The sequence below is a fragment of the Pipistrellus kuhlii genome, unplaced genomic scaffold, assembly GCF_014108245.1.
Source record: "Pipistrellus kuhlii isolate mPipKuh1 unplaced genomic scaffold, mPipKuh1.p scaffold_m20_p_4, whole genome shotgun sequence".
Classification (NCBI taxonomy): Eukaryota; Metazoa; Chordata; class Mammalia; order Chiroptera; family Vespertilionidae; genus Pipistrellus; species Pipistrellus kuhlii.
Genome location: NW_023425540.1, coordinates 75,497,530 through 75,520,353, shown reverse-complemented (window position 1 = coordinate 75,520,353; position 22,824 = coordinate 75,497,530). Strand labels below are relative to the sequence as shown.

Below are 22,824 nucleotides of genomic sequence, written 5' to 3'. Positions count from 1 at the left end.
AAGTAACAAAGATAAAATCAGTGCTGCAACTATAACTCTGAAAGGATTATAATGCCTTACGCTTCTGACTATGTTAGTGCAAGGTTGGTATAATCCTGCTGTTCATATATTGCATCCCAAACTCCCACAGATCTACAACTGCAAAAAATATCTTATATCAAAGTGTCATATTAACTTATAGGTTCAGTTCAGCCTAGTACCCTCGTACTCTTGGGCAGGGAGAACAGCTTGAGTTTTATAATCATCATTTCCCCTGATCTGCATAAATCTTATCTTTTTTTTAAATATATTTTATTGATTTTTTTTAGAGAGAGGAAGAAAGAGGGATAGAGAGCTAGAAACATCGATAAGAGAGAAACATCAACCAGCTGCCTCCTGCACGCCCCCTACTGGGGATGTGCCCGCAATCAATGTACATGCCCTTGACTGGAATCGAACCCGGGACCTTTCAGTCCACAGGCTGACGCTCTATCCACTGAGCCAAACCGGTTTCAGCTAAATCTTATCTTTTAAAATATGGTTTCAAATACCACTATTACATTGAACCCACAGAATAAAGTAAAAGGCTTATAATAGGTGGGGGTGGGGGGGAGAGAACATCCCAATCTTTTAATGAAATGAAGGGCTTTAAGATGGAGCACAGATAGAAAAGTGGGGAGGGGAATGAGTGAAATGCAGATCTGCATATTTCAGGAGCCTCATTTCACATACTAAAATTTTGGGGGGCATCAGTTTTACCATTTGCAGGGCAAGCAAATAAAGGTGGTGGGTCATTCAAACCTTTCCTATCTATCTTCGATTCTAAAACTAGCATCCATACCTACCTCTTAAATTAAAACCACATACGTTTTACAGGCCCTACTAGCCAACCCCTTCAAATTCAAGGGGTTGAAGCTGTTATGAAGCTGAATGGAAGGAAAAGACAAAAATTGATTATTGCATGTTGTTATACAGTTAACCTCCTCAACATGACAATTATGAGAGAGGCTCAGCTGTAAAATGATGGGGTGAAAGGGAATGACTCCATAAATGCTCATCTATGGAATTTGCAGTATAATAGAAAACCCTGTCACACAGGTCCTTTTAAAAAGTTATTCTCAATTTGCAGGTTTCCTTGATAGCAGCATGAGACATGGCTCTTTCCACCTACCACTTAACTACACTTAAGTAGACGCTCTGAAAAACACAGCAATATAGCCATGGTTAATGTAAAATATTAATGTCTCATTTGTTCAACAGTTTTATGGAAATTAAAACTTTTAGGTTAATCATATACTGAACAACTTTAATTAAAACAGTTATAAAACAATTAATCCACAAGAGCTAGCTTGGAACTTTGCCAGCCTTATTGGTTTAATGCATGTAGGCAAAACTCGTTTTTTTCCCTTTCGACTTAATGAATGCTAATATGTGACACAAAATATGCATATGAAGCTCCTAATACAGTTAGTCCATCTGGTTTTTCTTGCATTCTCTATTTGTAATTTTTCTTTGATAGCAAAATTGAAAATGAGTTCTCTGTGTTAGAAATGATAATGATGCCATGTGCCATGCTTCATCAAAAGCTGCTCTTTATAAAAATCTTCCAGGGTGAAATAAACACCTTAAGTACTGTATTTTTGGCAACTACACAGCTGGGAGTAAGAGAAAGATAGGCCCAACGATAGGGTCCAGAAGCACAACTGCTAGTTTGAGATAATGCCTCCCTTTCACTGCCATTTCCAAAGAACCTTTATTTTTCCTAAGAACACTATCAAGACATGAGGATAAAATATAATTTTTATTCAATATACTTTGTTTATTGATTATAATGGGATGGCACTGGTTGATAAAATTATATAGGCTTCAGGTATACAATTCTATAATATATCATCTATATATTTATTGTATTATGTGTTCACCACCCAAATCAAGTCTCCTTCCACCACCATTTATGCCCACTATATCCTCTTCTACCTCCCCCTAGCCCCTTTTCTCTCTGGCAATCACTATACTGTTGTCTGTGTATCTATGAGGGTGTTGTTGTTGTTATTTGATTAATCCCTTCACCTTTTCATCCTACTCTATAACCAACTCCCCTCTGACAGCTGTCAATATGTTTAAATATCTAAGACAAATACTCAAGTATTTCAGTTTGCTATGTATTCAACTGGTTTGATTTATTTTAGGATCTATTTAATATTTGTTTGCCAAAATAAGCACAAATTGAGCCTTTCTTTGCTGAATATTTAATGCATGCAAAATTACCTTTTTAGCACAGGCTAAGAGACCTGTTACTGTATTTCCAGTAATGCTTAGAAACAGCATTGTATCTGACCATGATACCTTCAGACTGGCTTTCCAGGCAAAGATCCAAAGAAAGCATACTTAGCGGTTGGTATCCACTAGAATACACCTCCCATTCCATCTCAGTCCTGCTGTAAATCTGAATATTCTAGCCTTTACAGTTTATCAAGCCCAAGAAATACAAAAAGAACCCTTCCTTACAATAAAAGCACAATCACAGGTATTTCAGCTCAACTTCAAACTTATAAACACCTATACCATATCCTGTTAGAAATGGAGAAATGAGTTCAGTGTAATTCAGCCATCAAATGGTGGAAATGATCTCCAGCATAATTAGATTAGCTGATGCCTTCACATCTGGTATGTACCTTTCTTTTTCCGGTTGGGTACATCACTTGTGAAGCATATAAACCTATAAAAGGTATTGGATTTCCCTCTTAATCACCTCATTTAGGATATATATATATATATATATCTCCTATCTAATAAAGAGGGAATATGCTAATTGACAATCACTGCATCACAAAGATGGCTACAGCCACAGCTGAAGCCAAGTTCCCATAAGGAGCCTTAATAAGGAGCCTTAATGGGCAATCAGTAGGGACGAATGCCCTCTCCTGCCCCCATGGGGCTTGACAGGGGAACTCAGACTAAGCTCTCCAACCAGCTGGGCTTAACAAGGGACTTCAAGGTGCACCCCCAGTGCTGGGTTGGGGGAACTCAGGCTGCGCCCCCTGCCTAAAAGGGCTTGACAAGGGACCTGAGGCTGCGATTTATCTAGCCCCAAATGTCAACAGTGCTAAGGACTCTGCTCAAAGGGGTCTCTGTACCACCAGCAATACTCAGAACATACATAGAACCAAAAAATAAATCCTAAGAAGCAATTACTACCAATTGCCCTTAACCATAATAATAAACAAGGAACTCCAAATATCTTTGATTCTAATTGGGAAAGTTTTTTTGGTGTGTTTTTTTGTTTGTTTTGTTTTTTGTTTTTTGTTTTAGAGAAAAACAGGGAGAAATAGAAAGAAGTAAGAAGTATATATGGAAGGTGGGAAGTGAGGTAATGCTGGCTTTCAAACAAGATAAAAGGAGCAAATAAAGAAGAAAAACTGCCCTATCCTACAAATCCTGTGAAAGCATTTCAAATCATTGCAATTACATGCACCCAGGGAATCCCCATTCACATTCACAAGGTATTTTCTCCTAATGCTCATGCTGTTTCACGTTAAAATCACACTGTCGCAGAAGAAAATGGCGGCCAAATAAGCAGACAAGTCATGCACCTAGCCCCAGGGCCAGACTGGAAAAGCAACTAAATCAGAGAACATGCACCCAGAATTAACAAATTAGACACAGCTGAGGAGACAATTATAAACAAGGAAAGGCAGAGGTCACCTGGAGAACAGAAGGAACAGGGATCTGGGCTGGAGAGACACACCAGGCGACCAGGCTGAGAGTGTGAGGTGGAAGCTACATTGCACCAAAGCTGTGTCCCTTGTTGACAGGACTAATACCCAGCTGAGAAAAGGAATGGCACCCAGGAAATGTAGACCAAAGACCACAGCCTCAAAAGGCTGCACCCCGACAGGCCACCTGAAAAGTGACCCCAGCAGCTGGGTGTTGGTGGGATAGAAACCCTCGGTTTCATGGTTGGTTTGCTATTGTTCTGTCTTTGCTTTTACTAGTATTCGCTAAACCCAGAACATAGGGCTATTCAGTTGCAAGAATCACCTTAGGCTGTGGACCAGAGAGTGACACAGATTTGTGGAGAGGCTGTAAAGCAAGCATATCAAACTCTCAGCCAGCGAGGGAAGCAGGGCAGGAAGACATCCAGGACTCCAGCAGTGGGGCATTCATAACCTTCAGAACTTAAGTGGCCATTAATCTCCTGAAGAGCCAGCCACTCCCGATAGCCTGAAGACAGGTGACACAGCCTGCCACACCACGCCTGCATTTTGAACTGTACAAAGGAAACGAAGGCTCTGACTAGCCCCAAAGAGCCTTCAGTGACTGGGTTGGAAGAGGGGCCAGTGGACCCACTATTCTAGGAACCGGACTGATACAAACTCCAGGTTGTCAGTGAACCCCTCTGGTACAAGGATCTCTGACCAAATAGGGCCAGAGTAGTATCTTGGGCCACTCTCGGAGGAGCAGCTTTCAGGGGGGAAAAACATGAATCGGATTCCTAGAAAGCGAACCACCACCACCCCCATCTAAAGCCCTGTCAGAAACAGATGCTTGAGTGATTAAGATTGACAGCTGGCAGACAGACAAAGCAAGCAGATTGGTCCCAGCTGCTTGCAGTCAAAGCCTGTGGAGAGAGACAAGCAGAGGAGCAGGGATCTATTAGACCTATAACAGGATGCTAAATGCCAAGGTCAGTGCCTGACAGTGATCAGCACCTAACTACCTAACAGGAAGTCCAGAATTGGCAGAACAGAAAAGTGGGGTCCTAAACCAACCCCATATGAGGCATTAAAACACAACTAAAGCAAACAACACTTGACTTTAATTTTTAATTTAAAAAAATTTTTTTCTTAGTATTTTTTTAAACTTTTTAATTATTCTTTTTCTTTCCTTTCATTTTTTCTCCCACATTTCTCCCCTTTCTCAGTCTGTTTTTCTTCTCCTTTCCCCAGTTTAGCTTTTCTCTTTCCTTTCTTTTTATTTTATTTATTTTTAAAATATATTTTATTGATTTTTTACAGAGAGGGAGAGAGATAGAGAGCTAGAAACGTCAATGAGAGAGAAACATTGACCAGCTGCCTCCTGCACACCCCCCACCAGGGATGTGCCCGCAACCAATGTACATGCCCTTGACCGGAATTGAACCCAGGACCTTTCAGTACGCAGACCAACGCTCTACCACTAGCCAAACCGGTTTCGGCTCTTTCCTTTCTTTTTACCCCATGTTAAAAATTGATCTTCTTTATCTACTTTATTGATGTATTATTATTATTATTATTATTATTATTATTATTATAGTCTCTGTTGGCTTACTCATGTATAAAATTTCCTATTCCCTGCTCCTACTCCATTTCTCTTTCTTGGCTATTCAATTTTTTTTTTTTCCTCTCCTCTCTTGCTCTTTTCTTGTTCTAGTTTTTTTATTAGTTTCATTTCCTAAGTTCAGGCCTATCTGCTCTTAGTGTTATTCTCCTTTTCAATAAATAAATAATTTTTTTTCTTATCTATTCATTTTTTTCTCCCCCCTCTATATTAAACCAAAGTCCTTCACATATTCATCTAAATCCTTAACCTAATTTTCTGTATTTAACTTCTGCCTCTACAGATTCTGCCCCTTCTCTGGGTGTTTTTTGTTCGCAATTTTTGGTTTAATTGTTTTGCTGTGTTATCTTCCCATATTCTTTCTTTTTATTTTTTTCCTTTTCTTATTATCTTTCCTCTCTACCATTTTTACTCTCTTTTCTCTCTCTTAATTCTCTTTTCCTTGGTGGTCACTTTTATTGGGGTTATAGGTGTATTGTAGACATTCTTGGTCTGTTCCTTTTGTGTCAAATGCTTTTTCTGCCTCAATTGATAAGATTATGTGATTTTTACCTCTCAATTTGTTTATGTGATGTATCACATTTATTGATTTGCAGATATTGTACCATCCTTGCATCCTGAAATAAACCCCTCTTGGTCATGGTGTATGATCTTTCTAATGTAATGCTGGATCTGATTTACTAAAATTTGTTGAGGATTTTAGCATTTATGTTCATCAGAGATATTTGGCCTATAATTCTCTTTCTTTGTAGTGTCTTTATCTGGTTTTGGGATTAGGGTGATGCTGGCTTCATAGAAAGACCTTGGAAGTGTTTCTTCCTCTTGAATTTTTTGGAATAATCTGAGGAGGATAGGTTTTAGTTCTTCTTTGAATGTCTGTTAAAATTCCTCTGTGAAGATGGCTGGTCCATAGCTTTTGTTTGCTGGAAGTTTCTGATTATTGTTTCAATTTCCTCCAAAATTGTTAGCATATTTAGATGTTTTTATTCTACCTGATTGAGTTTTGGAAGATTGTATTTTTCTAGGAATATGTCCATTTCTTCTAGGTTGACCAGTTTGTTGAAATAGAGTTGCCTAATCTCCAAAATCTATAGAGAACTCATACATCTTAACAAAAAGAAAATACACAATCCAATCATAATATGGGCAAAGGACTTAAACAGATACTTTTTGAAAATAGACATACAGAAGGCCAAGAGACATATAAAAACATGCTCAATGTCACTAATCATCTGAGAGATGCAAATCAAAACAACAATGAGATACCATCTCACACCTATCAGAATGGATATCATCGACAAATGACAAGTGCTGGCAAGGATGCAGAGAAAAAGGAACCCTTGTGCACTGTTGGTGGGAATGCAGACTGGTGCAGCCACTGTGGAGAACAGCATGGAGTTTCCTCAAAAAATTAAAAATGGAACTCCCATTTGACCCAGGAATCCCACTTACAGGAATATATCCCAAGAAATCAGAAACACCAAGCAAAAAAAGACATATGTACCCCTATGTTCAAAGCAGCACAATTTACAATAGCCAATATTTGGAAACAACCTAAGCACCCATCAGCAGGTGAGTGGATTAGAAAACTGTGGTACATCTGTAAAATGGAATAGTACACTGCTGTAAAAAAGAGAGAACTCTTACCATTTGCAACAGTATGGATGGACCTGGAGAGCATCATGCTAAGTGAAATAAGCCAGTCAGAGAAAGAAAAATATCACATGATTTCACTCATTTGTGGGATATAGTGAACAAAATAAACTGATAAACAAAAAATAGATCCAAAGACATAGAAGCATCGAACAATCCATCAACCCTCCGAAGGCAGGGGAGGATGGCGGTGGGGGGGTGGTAAGAGAGCAACCAAAGGACTTGTGTGCATGCATATAAGCATGATCGATGGACACAGACACTAGGGAGGTTGGGGCATGTGCTGAGGGAAGGAGGAAGCCAATAAGGGGGAAAAAGGAGACATATGTAATACTATATGTAATACTTTAAACTAGGGGTGTCGAACTCAATCAGAGAAGGGGCCAAAATCTAAAATCCAGCCTAAATTGCGGGCCGAATGGTTTACTGAACAGTCATAAACTGTCATTGTGATGGAAACGCAGCGGAGTGCAGTGATGACAGCGCGGTGCGGGCCACATTGCAAGGCCTGGCGGGACGGATTTGGCCCGCGGGCCTTGTGTTTGACACATGTGCTTTAAACAATAAAGATTTTAAACAATAAAAGAACTAACGCATTATATAATCCAGGATAGTAATTTGCTCATGAATACCCCCAAGTTTATGTGAATTCTTTTTCATCACAAAGAATGTCTTCAGCAACTAGAGAAAAAGATGAATACATGCAGAACCATTCCAATTCTTTACTGTGAAACCTGGTTAGTTTAATTTGTATGTACCTTTTGGTATCTCTGCATCCCATACAACAGGTTCAGAACCAAGGAAGTTAATAAGGATTAGCAAAGCTCTTTAAGTTACTAAGAAGAATTATCTAACTCTCAGAAATGAACCAGCACCATAACACCTAAACTAACAAGATATTAAGAGAGACAGATCCATCAACTGTCATTCATTTTACATTCCTTGAACAGGATCAAAATAATTCCATGTGGAAACTCAGATTTATATCTGAAATAATTCAAACAATAAGCATTTCCAACATACTATATAATAGAATAGGGTCAGCAAACATCTTCTGTAACATACCAGGTAAATATTTTAGGCTTTGGAGGCCATATGGGATCTTTTGCAACTACTCAATTCTGCTGTTGTAGCACAAAGCAGTCAAACAATAACGTAAATGAATGAACATGGCTGTATTCCAATAAAACTGTATTTATGAACACTGAAATTTGAATGTCACATAATTTTCATGTGCCATGAAATATTCTTCCTTTCATTTCTTTTCAAGCATTTAAAAATGTAAAAATTCTTGGTTCATGGCCATACAAAAACAGACAGTGGCCGGGTTTGGCTTGTGGGCCATATTTTGCCAACCCCTGTCCCTTGGGCCCATGTGATAGGCATTTGAGTAGATATCAAGAAGAATTAAACAATTTCCCTAATTTCTAAGACCGAACAACAGAAATAAAACAATTATAGTAGAACGTAATAAATATTAAAAACAATTATAGTAGAACGTAATAAATATTAAGAAAAAAGATGTGACCCATATTACAGGAGCCAGAAGATAAACTACTATGGAAATTTCTCTTAAATTGGCAATGAGGTTTTGATATAAACAGCAAAGCAGTTCCAGTTTGTTTTTCTCTATATCTTAATGAACAAAGAAACTATGACTTTAAGAAAAAAACCTCCACCACCCACATTTGCTAAGACTTTATCAGAACATGCCTGGGTGTATTTTAGTATGTCCTTTTTAATTAGCATTCCAGGCCAGACCTCCAGGTAAAATCCATTCTCCATTGATCTGCCAGGAAGCAAGCATGTCCCAGATGGTGGCTGACTGAGACTCTTAAGGACAAGTCCACAGGTCTTAACTGTTTATTTCACCTAAGTCCTTTAGTTGTCACAGATAATAGTTTTCAAGTACTCTGTGATAGAAAGAATCAAACAGGTTTTTCCCCCTCAAGTGAAAACCAAAGAAATAATCAAGTTGACCAGAGTGTCAAATATTTGTCTGCACCCCACTGGTTCTGCCTAATCAAACCAGATTTATTAGAGGGTCGCCTCTAATCAGCATTAGGTTTTATCTGCATTTGGAGATGTTTAGGCAGATTTAGTTTAATTACATCAGAACATACGAAGCTTGAGTCTTGAGACTTTAATTGTCACAACTGTCTGCCCGGATGTTTTGTTCCAAGAGGGAAGCTAAGAGAGCCAGGAGCCAGGCTGACATCATCAGCTGTGTATTTAATTAAAGCAACATGAAGCACGGCTGGCTGGAAAGGACAGTGGGTCACAGCCTTCCTGTCCAGATACAGAAAGGCTCCAGGCTCATGAAAATATAAGGACCTAAAGAGTTAGCCTCTCCCATTCATCTGGCAGGATGACCATCATTCCTGATGTCCAGGAAGGCAAACACTCCAGTGTGAGCCTCTGATTTCTCCATAAACCTTTAATGTCACATAGAAGGAGAATCAGCAACTAAGTACTGCTAAGAGCCAAAGGCCACAGATCCCTTAGAATAAAATAAAATACAAAATAAACCTTCACGATGATGAATGGTCTACACATCAACAGTTTCCACCCAAGTTCCAGATGTGCTGGCAACTAGCTTTCTTCCTTGTATGTCTAAGTGACCAAAGATTTCATGGAATAGGCAAAACTTTGCCTTACTGTGACGGTAGACTTCTGTGTTCTGGTATCTTAACATTAGATTGCACCAAGCTTTAATGGTTCCTTTATATGAGGTACTTCTGGGCATAAAATGTTTTCTCCCCCAGGAAAGCAAGATCAACATCAAATTCAGGTAATCAAAAAAGTTCTCCCACTTAAGACCACAGAGAGAATAAATTGATCCAGGATCTAGATGACTCCTTTCTTAGTTTCTTCCCCCTAGAAATCAGTCTCCTTCAGATCAGGAAGGACAGAGGTTATGTCTCATTCACCTCTATCCTTGTGGCTTTCCCCTGCTATGTAGGTGATCAGATCAAAGAATAAGATACAATAGGTCCTATGCCTTGTTGTTAAGGAATAAGAAAACTCAATGATCGAGAAAGCAGAAAAAAGTGAGCAAATTAAACTAATTTTAAAATGTGAGCAAAATTAATAAAGCTGGATAAATACCAGGAAACCAAAGGATGGGTATTTCTGTTTGCATCAGGTTTTGTCCTCAGCAGACACTCAACCAACCTATTCAAAGAATGTCAGGAACCCAGCCTTTGTGCAACACCAGTTGGGAACTCATTTCACTCTGGCAACAAGCTCTTATTTCCCAAGAGGCCTTTCCAAGACATCGAGTAGTCAGCTGTGCATGGACTTCTAATGGCTCTGAAATGAACCTGTATCACTGCTGCGGTCAACATGCAGTGAGGAAAAGGCAGAGGAGCCAGTTGTCAGGAGATCCCAGGAAAATTATTAAACAAATCCCATTGGCCAAGAGAGCTGGAGGTAGAGAAATGAAATGGGGGTGGGCGGGAAGAGACACAGGGAAAAGAAGAAATCTATCCTGACACCATCCCAGTCCCATCTTAACTTTTAGTGCTTAGCGAGGGTTCTTGACAAGGATGAGCACATTACATCAGCAGCACTGCTAAGACTACGCTTGGGAAATAAGGTGGTGCTTGTTTTTGTCTCCTCTCCATATCCCTTCTCCTCTGTCTGGTACTATCTTGGCCTGTCAAAGCTGACTAATCCAGTTATAAGCCACAGTGCAAACCCCCTCTCCCAACCAGTCCCCACAAAGTCACAGCGCCTTCCCTGAGAAACCTCCCTGAGAGCAGGGGGCCTTCATATGTTGTTATCATGCCTCAGGTCAGCCATCTACCTTTGGTTAGAGAAGCCCTATGCTCACCTTCGGTAAAGGCCAAAAGAGGACTCTATTCCCCAACCCTTGAATCCCTCTACCCACTCCCCAGTGTTTTTCAAATCTGGAGCGCCACCGAATCTCCCTTGAGAACATGCTAAAATATAACCTGCAGAGCTCTACCCCCAGAGTATTGAGTCAGTGGGTCTGGGATAGAGTCCCCAAAAGATTGCACTTCTCAGGAGTTTCCAATGATGCTGATACTTCTTGATCCAGAAAGAATAAATTGAGAACCACTGCAGCAAATTAATGAAAAACAAGAAAGTCAGGTAATTGCTGTTTTCAGGTGTTTGTTTGTTTTTTAAATATGGCAGCCCCCAAATTAATATAAAGCCCAGAGCTTTTTATATGTATAAAACAGCTGCCAAAATCCTGACGTGTTTGCTTTGTTGTATAAGCAGCCAGTTGTGATTTTGCATTCAGCCACAAAGCAGGATTGTAGCATTTTTTTCATTAACCAGAGGATTTGCTTCATGTCTGTATTATTGTTTTACAGTTTCTAATTACTGGGCTGTGAAGTGCCAAATGGTCAACAAGCTTCCCTATTGTTATTCAGGTGCACCAACTGGTGCTGGCTCTGAGGAGTGCCTTGTTTTATGGGACTACTGGACGACACAGTCGACACACTCAATGCCTGTGGATATGGACACTCATGTATTGTGATGACAGGAACACAAATTAACCACAGAAACACAACCTCTACCAATTGACTAATCTTTCCAAAGCATGAGCACTTACGGTCCTATTTCTTTGTCAGAGTCCTGTCATCTGGCTGCACACTTTATAAAACCTACCTCTAACATTTTTTTCTTCCTGGTTCTTTAAAACACCCAGTCTTTGAGCTGGCATCCTCAAAGGCTGAACCAGAACATTCACCAGTTAGTGAGTGAACGGAAAATATAAAGACCACAAGAGGTCAGTGTCAAAGGGGAGACATCCCAGGTAAGAAACACTACCATGAGCAAAACCATCCTGACTCAGAACTCTCAACTGTTCCCTGAGGAGTTGGACACAAGCCCTGGAATTGGATTGCCTGGTTTGAATCTTGATTCTATCATTTGATTCCAGCAGGGTACATAATCACAAGTTACCGAACCGCTCTTGACATCAATTTCCCATCTGTAAAATGAAGATAGTGACAGCACATATACTTTATTGGCCTCACTATAGTAAAAGACATAATCCATGTAAAGTGCTTGTCATTCATTCACTAACTGGTGCTGGGCACACTTTAAGTAATCAATAAGCTTTAGGAATGGTCATTGCTTCCTTTGAACCTCTGGGGCAGAACATGAAAGGGTCTGTGCCCTCCTTCCCCCTGGGCATGCCAACAACTACAGAGAGAACCACTCTCCTCCTCCCCAAAGGGACCAAGCAAGATGGGAGCAGCTGGTGTGGGAAGCAAATCAAGAAGACTTTAAAAGATGCTGAAACCGGTTTGGCTCAGTGGATAGAGCGTCGGTCTGCAGACTGAGGGGTCCCAGGTTCGATTCCGAACAAGGGCATGTACATTGGTTTCAGGCACATCCCCGATGGGGGGTAGGCAGGGGACAGCTGGTCGGTGTTTCTCTCTCATCGACGCTTCTAGCTCTCTATCCCTCTCCCTTTCTCTCTGTGGAAAAATCAATAAAATATATATATTTTTTAAAACTTTAAAATTTAAAAGAGCTTGGCGGTGTGGAGTACATGGCTCGATCCCCAGTCTGAGCACAGGCCCGGGTTGCGAGCTCGATCCCCCGTCTGGGACATGTTTTGTTTTGTTTTAATTCTTAAAGAAGATTTTAAAAGAGGAGTGGACTTACAAAGACTTGGGCTCTCTAAGCAAACTGGGTGGAAAGAGCAGAGATGAGACAGACAGAAAAGCAGTCAGGGCTGCCTGACAGTGGGTAAGATCAGCTCTCTTACAGTCCACCAGGACTTTCATATTGTGATCCCAAAGCATCTGAAAACTATTTAGCAGATAACACAGAAGTTTTATAAATTTCTCCTAACCAGACCCAATTTTCTCCTTGAAATTCCCTCCCCAATCTCTTCCAATCTGGAACTGCCTCAACAGAAATAGATAGCAAATTGAAGCAAGAATTTCTCCTTCGCAGAGTGGGAACAAGAGACCCAGAAGAACAAAGCTGGGCTGATGCAGAGAAGAAAGCAGGCTGGGTGAGCCTCGGGTCAGAGGGCCACGGGAGGAAAGATCTCCGGGACAAAATGAGCACACATTCCTCCAGCAGCTGTTTCCTAAAAAGGTAACCTGGAGACGTGAGCAATCAAGAATCAATAAAAGTAAAACGAGGGCTATTCCTCTTCAAGGAGCATGGGAAAAAACACACAATTGTGTGAGCATGTTCATGCGCATATAGAGCATTAAAGCAATTCTTAGTACACTTAGAGAAAATGACATCTCTTGCTTCAGATGTGTGTACTCTGCTGTGCTCTGAAACTCAAGAGTGAGAAGTGTTCTGTCAATGACCCTAGCTCTTGAAAACACAAGTGCTATACAGGAAGAGAACACTGCACACTTGATACACAGGAGGGTTGGAGAGACATATTATCATCATCCAAAGGGCTAGTTGTACTTTTTTTCCTAAAAACAAATCAAAACCTTTAATCTCTCAAAACTGCTCTTCAGACTCCACGTCTGGTCCACACCTGAAATTGTCTTGTCTTTAGGGAAAGGACACACAGATGCAGGGCTACTCCACCAAAAAGGTTAAACAGAGAATGAAGCTTAACTCGTTTTCTTGGCCTAAGCATTGGCAGAGCCTCCCTGGCGAAATAAATGAAGAACTATAATACAAGTCCCGTAGGCTCTATGAAGAAAGAAGTCCCCATTACGAAGAAAGCACTGAAAGGTCCCCAGCCAGAGTGTCACCTCAGCCTCTTGGATGCAGGAATCTTCTCAGGGCAATTCAGTGAGTACCCAGACAGAACATCAGATGCCTCACTTTTTGCTTGTGAACCTGGTAACTCACAGAATCTGAATGGTGGATGATCAGGTCCTAGCTGAAGCAGTATGTACCTGATTTTTAAAGATGCCTGAAAAAAATTGCACACATCACAGGAGGCCAATCCAGTATGTAATGATCACTTATGGGTCTTGAATTTGCCGATGTCTAATTAAACTACCTTTAGCAAAGTTCTACGTCAAATTTACTATTTTGTTTTATAGTCCCTCCAGTCTTCATTATGGATGCAGTGCCAATTTCTGTTTTTGTTTTCATTTTTTCCAAAAGACATTAAATCTATAATAAAATTTGTCATAATTTATATGCTTTTGTAAAATTTTTCCTGTCTATAAATTCATAAATTAGGGGGAGGGGGAAATCATGTGACAAAAAGAATGTTTTGCTTCAGAAAAATATGGTCACTGTAGAAATAGGCAAGAGCCAACTCACACTTATAATAAAACTAGAAACATGCCCAGGAAATCACAGATAAAGATGCCTCTAGCTCCCAAATTCCATGATTCTTTATTTTATTCCCAACATCTAGCACAGTGTCTCAACTGTACTATATACTCAGCATATGATTCTTAATGACAGCCTCTAAAATGGATATGGGCTGTCAGAGACGATTTCACAAAGCTTAAAAATAAAGCTCCAACCCATCCATCCACCCCACACCTGCAACAATGACAGAGCAGCCAATTTTACAACTATTTACACACAGCTCTCCCGGCTCTCTTTGCCTTAAAAATCCCTGCCACAGATACTAACATCCAGGAAGCCAAAGGGCATGGGGAAACAGACTACACTTTTCTGCATGGAATACTCCCTCTACCAACTTGGGCATCTACTACTTTCAAAATAGTTAGAATAACTTCCCCAAACCAACATAACCAACCTATTCCAAGAAAGTTCTTATCTCTCAGCTCACCTTAAGGGCCAGAGACCAACAGAGAAAGTACAGGGCAATGCTCCTTTATGCAGACCTGAATTCTTCAATAAGATTAACTAAGTAATAGGATTTAGGGATGCATTGAAGGCCATTATGGTATCTCCTACAAGCTAGAGGCTCCAAAGGCTTTAACCATTTGATTTAATCCAATCTAGCCTAATCTAATCAAGGCTGTCTCCTTGTATTTTGTTAGTGGACTTTGAGCAGTGATCTTAAAAATGAAGGAAAAACTTGCATTCAAATCACACCCTGAAGACAAAATATATATTATCCTTTACCTAGAAACTAGTGCAAACCTGACTACAAGTGTGTGTGGGTCTTTTGCTACCTTAATTTGCTAATTACTATGATCTACCTAGGCTGAGAAATGATTATGTTATCTACTTTTTGCTTAGATTTTAATAAAACTGCACAAGATTTCACATGTTGATTAGTAATCTTAATAAAATAAAAAACACACTATCGTTTGTAATTTCCTATAAGAGGAACAAGGTTCTAATTCAACAACGAACTCTGTGCAGTCAGGGGTCAAAGCCAAGACTGAGTCAATAGCAGAGAAATTAACCTTAACTGACAGCCCATGTCTTTCTGCAAGGTGATTTCTGACCCTCAGAATGAAGACAGATGTCTACAGTAAACCCATGTTGGAGTATTATAAGTTTGCCTGACCCCTTTAACTTATACACTAAAGCTAATTAGTCAGCTTACACCCCAAATTCCTATCGCTACACCAATCACTGACTTTATACATTAAATAGTATGGCTAACACAACCTAGAAAGGAAAATAAAAATTAACTATATAAGCTAATACATTTTATAGCCCTGCACCATCCAGTACAGTAATTACACTGAACAAAAAAGTAAATATCTCACTAACATTTCTGTATTGAAATGGTGAAATGATTAAAAAGGTTTGATATCTAAGGCTAAATAAATTATTAAACTTAATTTAACCTCTTCCTTTTTTCGATTTTAATACAGCATGTGTGGCTCAACATATTTCAATTGGACAGAACTGTGTTAGTCAATCTGTCCACTGTAGCTCCTCATTGTCCACAATGTCAAAGGAGAAGTACATATTTCATCTCATTAACGCCATCAGGTCAAGGCCAGATGAAAACCCTCAAAGTAAGGATGGAACAGTCTTAGAACAAGTATTTACTGAGGCCTCAGAAGCAGCAGCAATCATGGATTCTAGTGCCAACTCAGGTACTAAATACCTGAATCAACCCTGAATGCGCTGTTTAACTTTGCTGAACGTAATAGTTGCTCATCCATCTGTAAGATGAAGCGGTTACACAGACCTCTTGTCCAAATTCACAGGTATTTCTGATTACCTCAAGAAAGGAACGGTCAGTCCTTCTATGTGCAGCACCAGATTCTCAGCCTACTGAACCATGACTGCATTTACCCAATACATCCAGCTTAGGAGAATTCTCCAGAACACACTAGCTCAAATAATCCAGAATGTCTGGTTTCAAGTATTAACCACTGAGCACAATGATCACCTTCCTACCACAAGACATTTTTCCTCAAGTTCTGCTAACAGCACTTTCAAACTTAAGTGGCTTAGAAAAAGCTGTTGTTCCCAGCAACTCAAGAGGTCAATGAGGAAACACTGGTTATCAGAGGAAGGGTAGCTACCAAAGGTGTTAGCCACAGAGAATACATAAGGTACCAGAAATATCCTCGGTGTGTCTAAATAGCCTTGTTCCTCACCCTACTTTACACCAGTCATGACTAGGCAGCCTGGCCCCTCACATAACACTACCTGGGGCAATGCTGCCTCCAACACCTCACTCTGAACTAAATCTATATTCCCAGTGATGCGTAACCTAATTAAATTTAAGAAAAGCATTCAGGTTAAAAAAAATATTTTACTCAGTAAACATATGAGGAGATGGTAGCAGAGTCTCAGCTAAGGGAAGGGAATATAAGAATGAAGAAGAGCCTGGACAACATGGGTCAGTGTTTGAAGACTGACTTATGAACCAGGAGGTCACAGTTCAATTCCTGGTCAGAGCACATGCCCAGGTTGCAGGCTCGATCCCCAGTATGCAGCATGCAGGAGGTAGCTGATCAATAATTCTCATCATCATCATCTCTCTCTCTCTCTCTTCCCCGCCCCCCCTCTCTCCCTTCCACTCTGAAATCAATAAAATGTGTGTATATACACTGAGTTACCACCAGATTATTATGATCTCTGAACACATAATAATCTGGCCACTCAGTATTAGAGGCTCAGTTTATAAATTTGTGCATATGTAGGGTCCAGCCAACCTGGCCAGGCAGAGGGGACATGGGTGGATGGCTGGCCTGCCTGCTGGTCAAACACCTGGTCAAGGGAACAATTTGCATATTAGCCTTTTATTGTATAGGATAGGATATATACTGAGTGGCCAGATTATTATGCGTTCAGAGATTCCCACTAGTATACACTGTCAAAGAGCCCATGATAGTCCTGTTCACCCCTCATCTAATTATAACTATCTGGCTATTGGTTCTGATTTTTATTTTCTTTAATAATTATATATTCCACTGGACAGCTCCATAGCATCAAGAACTCTGTATAACTCACACATGTCCACTGCTTAGCAACAAATAGTGTTTAATAAAAATGGTGAATAAATGAGTTACAAGTATGGGATCATCCATGGGAAGAGGATAAAGTCACTCTTTGTTCACAGAACAAAAGGGGTGGGGGGAACAAACATACTGATGAAACTGACAACACGGCAAACCAAGGAGACACAACTAGACAGAGGGGTTTACTTTCCCATCTCCACTCTTCAATGGACCTGGGATGGTGTCACCTACTGAAGCACAAAGCTCTGTGTAACAGGCAAAAAAAAGGAAGTAGTTGGGAACTTAGCTCCTTGAGCTACAAGAAGCACAGCATACCCAACATTAAGGTGGTTTGTCAGAAGCCTCACTGCTCTCCAAATAACCTTTTTGTTTAAATGTTTCCAGATTACTCAACTAAAGAGGGCAAAGGTATCTGAAAGTCTGAGACAAACTGTAAATAGGTTAAAAATAAAAATAAAAAGACTGAGTATCTAACAGCACCCTGTAAACTCATAGAAGACATTAACCCAGAGCTCAGCTCAGCTCAGTGAGTGCCATGTAAAATGACCAATTTCCCTCTTCTGTCACAGTTTTAAATCCAGCTCCATACAAAGCTCTGCCACCCCTGCTGCAGACTGGGGACTAGGACTGCACCCAGCACGCCCTGCCAAACAGCCATCACCGTGAAGAACATGAATGAGTACAGCAACCCAGAGGAATTCGCAGAGGCATCCAAGATCAACGTGCACAAAAATCAGCAAGATGACGGTAAAATGTTTACTGTAGGCTTAAGCTGGGATGCAAGAAAGACCTGACTGAATATTTGTATGCATTTGGAAAAGTTGTAGACTGTACAATTAAAACAGATCCAGTCACCAGAAGATCAGGAGGATTTGGATCTGAGAATTACTGATCAGCTGCCCCCTGCACGCCCCATACTGGGGATCAAGCCCACAACCTGGGCATCTTTTCAAATATGCTGATAGTGGTGATAAGATTTTGAAATTGAAGGAATACCAACTATAGATGGCAAATTGATAGACCTCCCAAAAGGGCCCATGCTTTAAAAGGGAAGGAACCCAAAAAAAGTTTTTTTGTGAGTGGATTAAGACCAGTTACTTCTGAAGAACAAACTAAAAAATACTTGGAGAGATTGAAAATACTGAACTTCCCTTAGATAGCAACAAATGAAAGAAGAGGTTATGTTTTATCACATATAAAGATGAAGAGGCAGAAAAGAAATTGTGAGGAAACAGATTATTATCAAATTGGTTCTGGGAAGTGTGAGATCAAAGTTACAAAACCCAAAGAGGTGTACAGGCAGCAACAGCAACAATAAAATAAAGGAAGAGGTGCTGCAGCTGGAGGACGAGGAGGTATTAAGGGTCATGGACAAGGTCAGGGCCAAAACTGGAACCAAGAATATAATAACTATTATGATCAAGGATATGAAAATTACAATAGTGCCTATGGTGGTGATCAAAACTATAGAGTCTGTGGCGGCTATGATTATACTGGGCATAACTATGGGAACTATGAATATGGACAGAAATTATGCAGACTACAGTGACCAACAGAGTACTTACTGCAAGGCGTCTCGAGAGAGAGTGGCAATCATCAAAACAATTATCAGCCCCACTAAAAGAGGACACTAGAGAAAATGGAAGGAGATTGCCAAAGTAACCCATCTTTCAGGATGACATTGGAGATTGCTCTTCTGTTCATCTAAGATGGGTATTTTATAAAAGACTTTCTACTTTACAACTATATAGATGCCAATTAGTTTCCTTTGTTTTTACTTTGTCTTTTGCAATTATGAGTCTAAGTGAATTTGTGTGATTCCATGTTAAACCTCAAATAAATGCTTCCTTATGTGGAAAAAAAAAAATGACAAATTTCCTAATTTCCAGAAGAGGTGCTGCTTATTTATTCCTTCCTGGGTACCAGCCTAAATGCAGCTCCTGCCTACTTATTTGAACCATCTTTGAGTGATTAAAGCCTTTCCCTAGTCATCCAACATAAATAGCACTGAATTGTTAATTAAAACCCACCATAAAAAATGATAAACAACCAAATTCAGGTGCTGCATAATTTATTTACGTTTATGTAACACTTCCCCTTGAGGAACTCAAGGCATTTCACAAACTTAAAATCATCTAGCAAACATTAATCTTCACAAACTCCCAGGAGAAAGAATTTAAGGAGCCCAATGAATAATAGGTCACTTACCGTCATACATACACACCTCGCTCATGACAATCCGAGAGTCCCACTAAAAATCTGTGTGAACCACAGATCTGAACCAACTCAAACAACTATAAGTGATATTTTTCAGGAAATCATCCCCAAAAAGAGTGATTACTCTTCTACTACACTGTGGAAAAAATGTCATTAAACCTTCCCTTGCATGATTTTATTCAGTAATAAAAAAGGAGAAAAAAAAATCCCATCTCACTACACAGTTACATCTCCTAGATCTTCTAAAAAATATTATCACCTTGTCCGGCCAGCATGGCTCAGTGGTTGAGCATGAACCTATGAACTAGGAGGTTGTGGTTTGATTCCCGGTCAGGGCATATGCCCAGGTTGTGGGCTCAATACCCAGTGTGGGGCGTGCAGGAGGCAGCCAATAAATGATTCTATCACTGATATTTTTATTTCACACTCATTCTCCCTTCCTCTTTGAAATCAATAATGTGTGTGTGTGTGTGTGTGTGTGTGTGTGTATACACACACACACACACACACACACACACACACACACACACACATATATATATATATATATATATTTTTTTTTTTTTTTTTTTTTTTTTTTTTTTTAAATACACCACCTTGGGGTAAAAGAAAAAAATTTATCAAATTCTAATACTCATTGTTTTCCTGAATTTCCTTGACCTAACTGCTCAAAGGAGAATCTATATTTTAAATAAATACCTCAGGCTTTTCAAGACCTTCAGATGTATTGGTAATGTTTTATTTCTTAACCTGGGTGATGAGTACATGAGTTTCAGAATTATTTTTCTTTAAATAACGTTTTATAATATATACAATTTCTTTAATGCTCCCCAGGAATTCTGTGCATGTAGACCAGGAACCATGCTTTGGGAACCAGTGCAGGCTATATCAGAATATCCCCGGATACTTTGCAAAGTAGAATCCCATTAGGGGTTGAATGTGTCCCCTCAAGAAAGATATGAATGGGACTAAATAAAGCTAAAAAACTTCCGCACAACAAAAAAAAAAAATCATCACCAAAACAAAAAGGCAACCAAACAAATGGGAGAAGATATTTGCAAACAATACTTCCAATAGGGGACTAATATCCAAAATACGTAAAGAACTCATACAACTCAACAACAAAAATGTAAAAATGGTCATAGGACCTGAGCATTTTTCTCAAGAAGACATACAAATGACCAACAAAGACAGAAGAAGCTGTTCAATTTCACCAGCTATAAGGGAAATGCAAGTTAAAAAGATAATGAGATAACACCTCAGATCTGTTAGAATAGCTACTATCAATAACACAAGAAATCAGAAGTGTTTAAGAGCATGTAGAGAAAAGGACACCCTAATACACTGCTGGTAGGAATGTCAATTGGTAAAGTCTCTACGCAAACAATATAAAGGTTCCTCAATAAAATTAAGAAGAGAGCTACCATATAACCCAGTAATCTCTGTTGGTATCTACCTGAAAGTTTTAAAAATACTTATTCATAAAGATATATGTATACCTATGTTCACTGCAGCTTATTCATAGCAACCAAGACATGGAAACAACCTGTCTTTCAACTAATGATTGGATAAAGAAGACCTGGTACATTCATATAATGGAGTACTACTCAACCATATAAAATGATGGATCTCAAGTATCATGCTAAGTAAAATAAATCAAACAATAAAGGACAAAAACTATATGAGTTCACTCATATGTGGGATGTAAAACAGGAAGCAATAAATGAACAAATAAAACAAACTCACAGGTACAGACAACAGTAGGGTCATTACCAAAAAGGAAGGGAGTGAGGGGAGAGAAAGAGAGTAAAGGGAGTCAAATATATAGTGATGGATGGAGACTAGATTTTGGGAAATGAGCACACAATGCAATAAAATGATGATGAATTATATAATTTTATGCCTGAGTCTTATGTTATTAACCAATATGATTCCAATAAATTTAAATTTTTAAAAAGATATGGTGAAATCTTTGTGACCTTATTTGGAAACAGCATTTTCTGTAATTCATTAAGATGAGGTCGTACTGGAATAGGGAGAGCCCCTAATCCAATATGCATGGTGTCCTAAGACAATGGCCATGTGAACACTGAAACACCCTGGGAGAACACCAGATGAAGGTATTCACAAAGAAGGCAAAGATTAGAGCTAAGCAGCTGTAAAGCAAGAAACTACCAAAACCTGCCCAAGAGCTAGAAATAGGCAAAGAAGGATTCACTACAGGTTTTAGCGGGAGCACAGCACTGCTGACATGCTGATTTTCTGACTTCTAGCCTCCAACACTATACGAAAATGTATTTTTGCTTTAAGCCACCCAGTAGGCAGTTCTTTGTTACAGTAATCCCTAGGAAACAAAACCCGACTAAGAGTGGTGTTGGAAGTGCCTAATCATGTGTCTGTCTGTGTGTGTGTGTGTAACTCTAATATATATATATCTTAATATGTAAATAGACCACATGGCGGAAAAACCAAACAACCGAACAATCAGGTACTATGACGTGGGCTAAACACCAGGGGGCGTGTGCAGAACATGTTGGCCATCAGCTACAGTGGATGGTGAAGCAGGTGAGTGGGGGCGCCAGACCAAGACAGGGCGTTGGTCACTGTCATTAGGGTGAGACTCTGGTGATTACTGAAAATTCTTTGCTCCCATGTGCTGTGGTCCTGCCAGACACTCGCACCCACTACCAGTGCCGGCCCCACTCGCACCTGTTAACAGCACTAGAGCCACCACTCACACCCACTGCCAGCACCCAGTGCTGGGCCCAATCGCTCAGCCCCAATCGCCTAGCCCCAATTGTCCGGCATCATCAGCGGGTGCAAATGGTGGCTGCCAGCCCTGAACACCCCTGAGGGCTTTTCCACCTCCCCCTGTTCCTGAGGGACGATCAGGGCAGCAGCCACCACTCACACCCATGGCTGGTGCCAGCCCCAATTGCTCTGCACCGTCAGCAGGGACTGGCGGGGCCAGCGTAATCAATGCATGGGAGTAGTGGTGGCAGGAGTGGGGCTGCTGGCACACAGGGAACCAGGGGCCATGATGGGGGGGGGGGGGGGGGGGGCATGGAGGGAGGGGCCAGGCGGGGGCATGGAGGATGGGACAAGACCCACCCCTATGCCCACTGCAGCCTCACGGCCCAGAGTTCCTTTCAAGGTACATGAATTCGTGCACTGGGCCCCTAGTCAGATATAATTTTGGGAAGTCTGCTGCAGGTTCTAGAACCCTAAGAATATTTGTGCAGGAAAAGACTTCTAAATAACCACAATGTTTTGAAGATAAAAAACATAATGAATCTAAAGTTCTCATCACTAAAATAGTAAACTGTTC

General features: G+C 40.1%; 1 protein-coding gene and 1 pseudogene across 9 annotated transcripts in view; one reads left to right on the top strand and one right to left on the bottom strand.

Moving 5' to 3' along the window:
* AUTS2 (activator of transcription and developmental regulator AUTS2) overlaps window positions 1–22,824 on the bottom strand; it is a 1,013,113-nt gene that overhangs the window by 947,719 nt on the left and 42,570 nt on the right. The gene's annotated exons all lie outside the window — the stretch shown is intronic.
* Window positions 17,936–18,900, top strand: LOC118702960 (annotated as a pseudogene).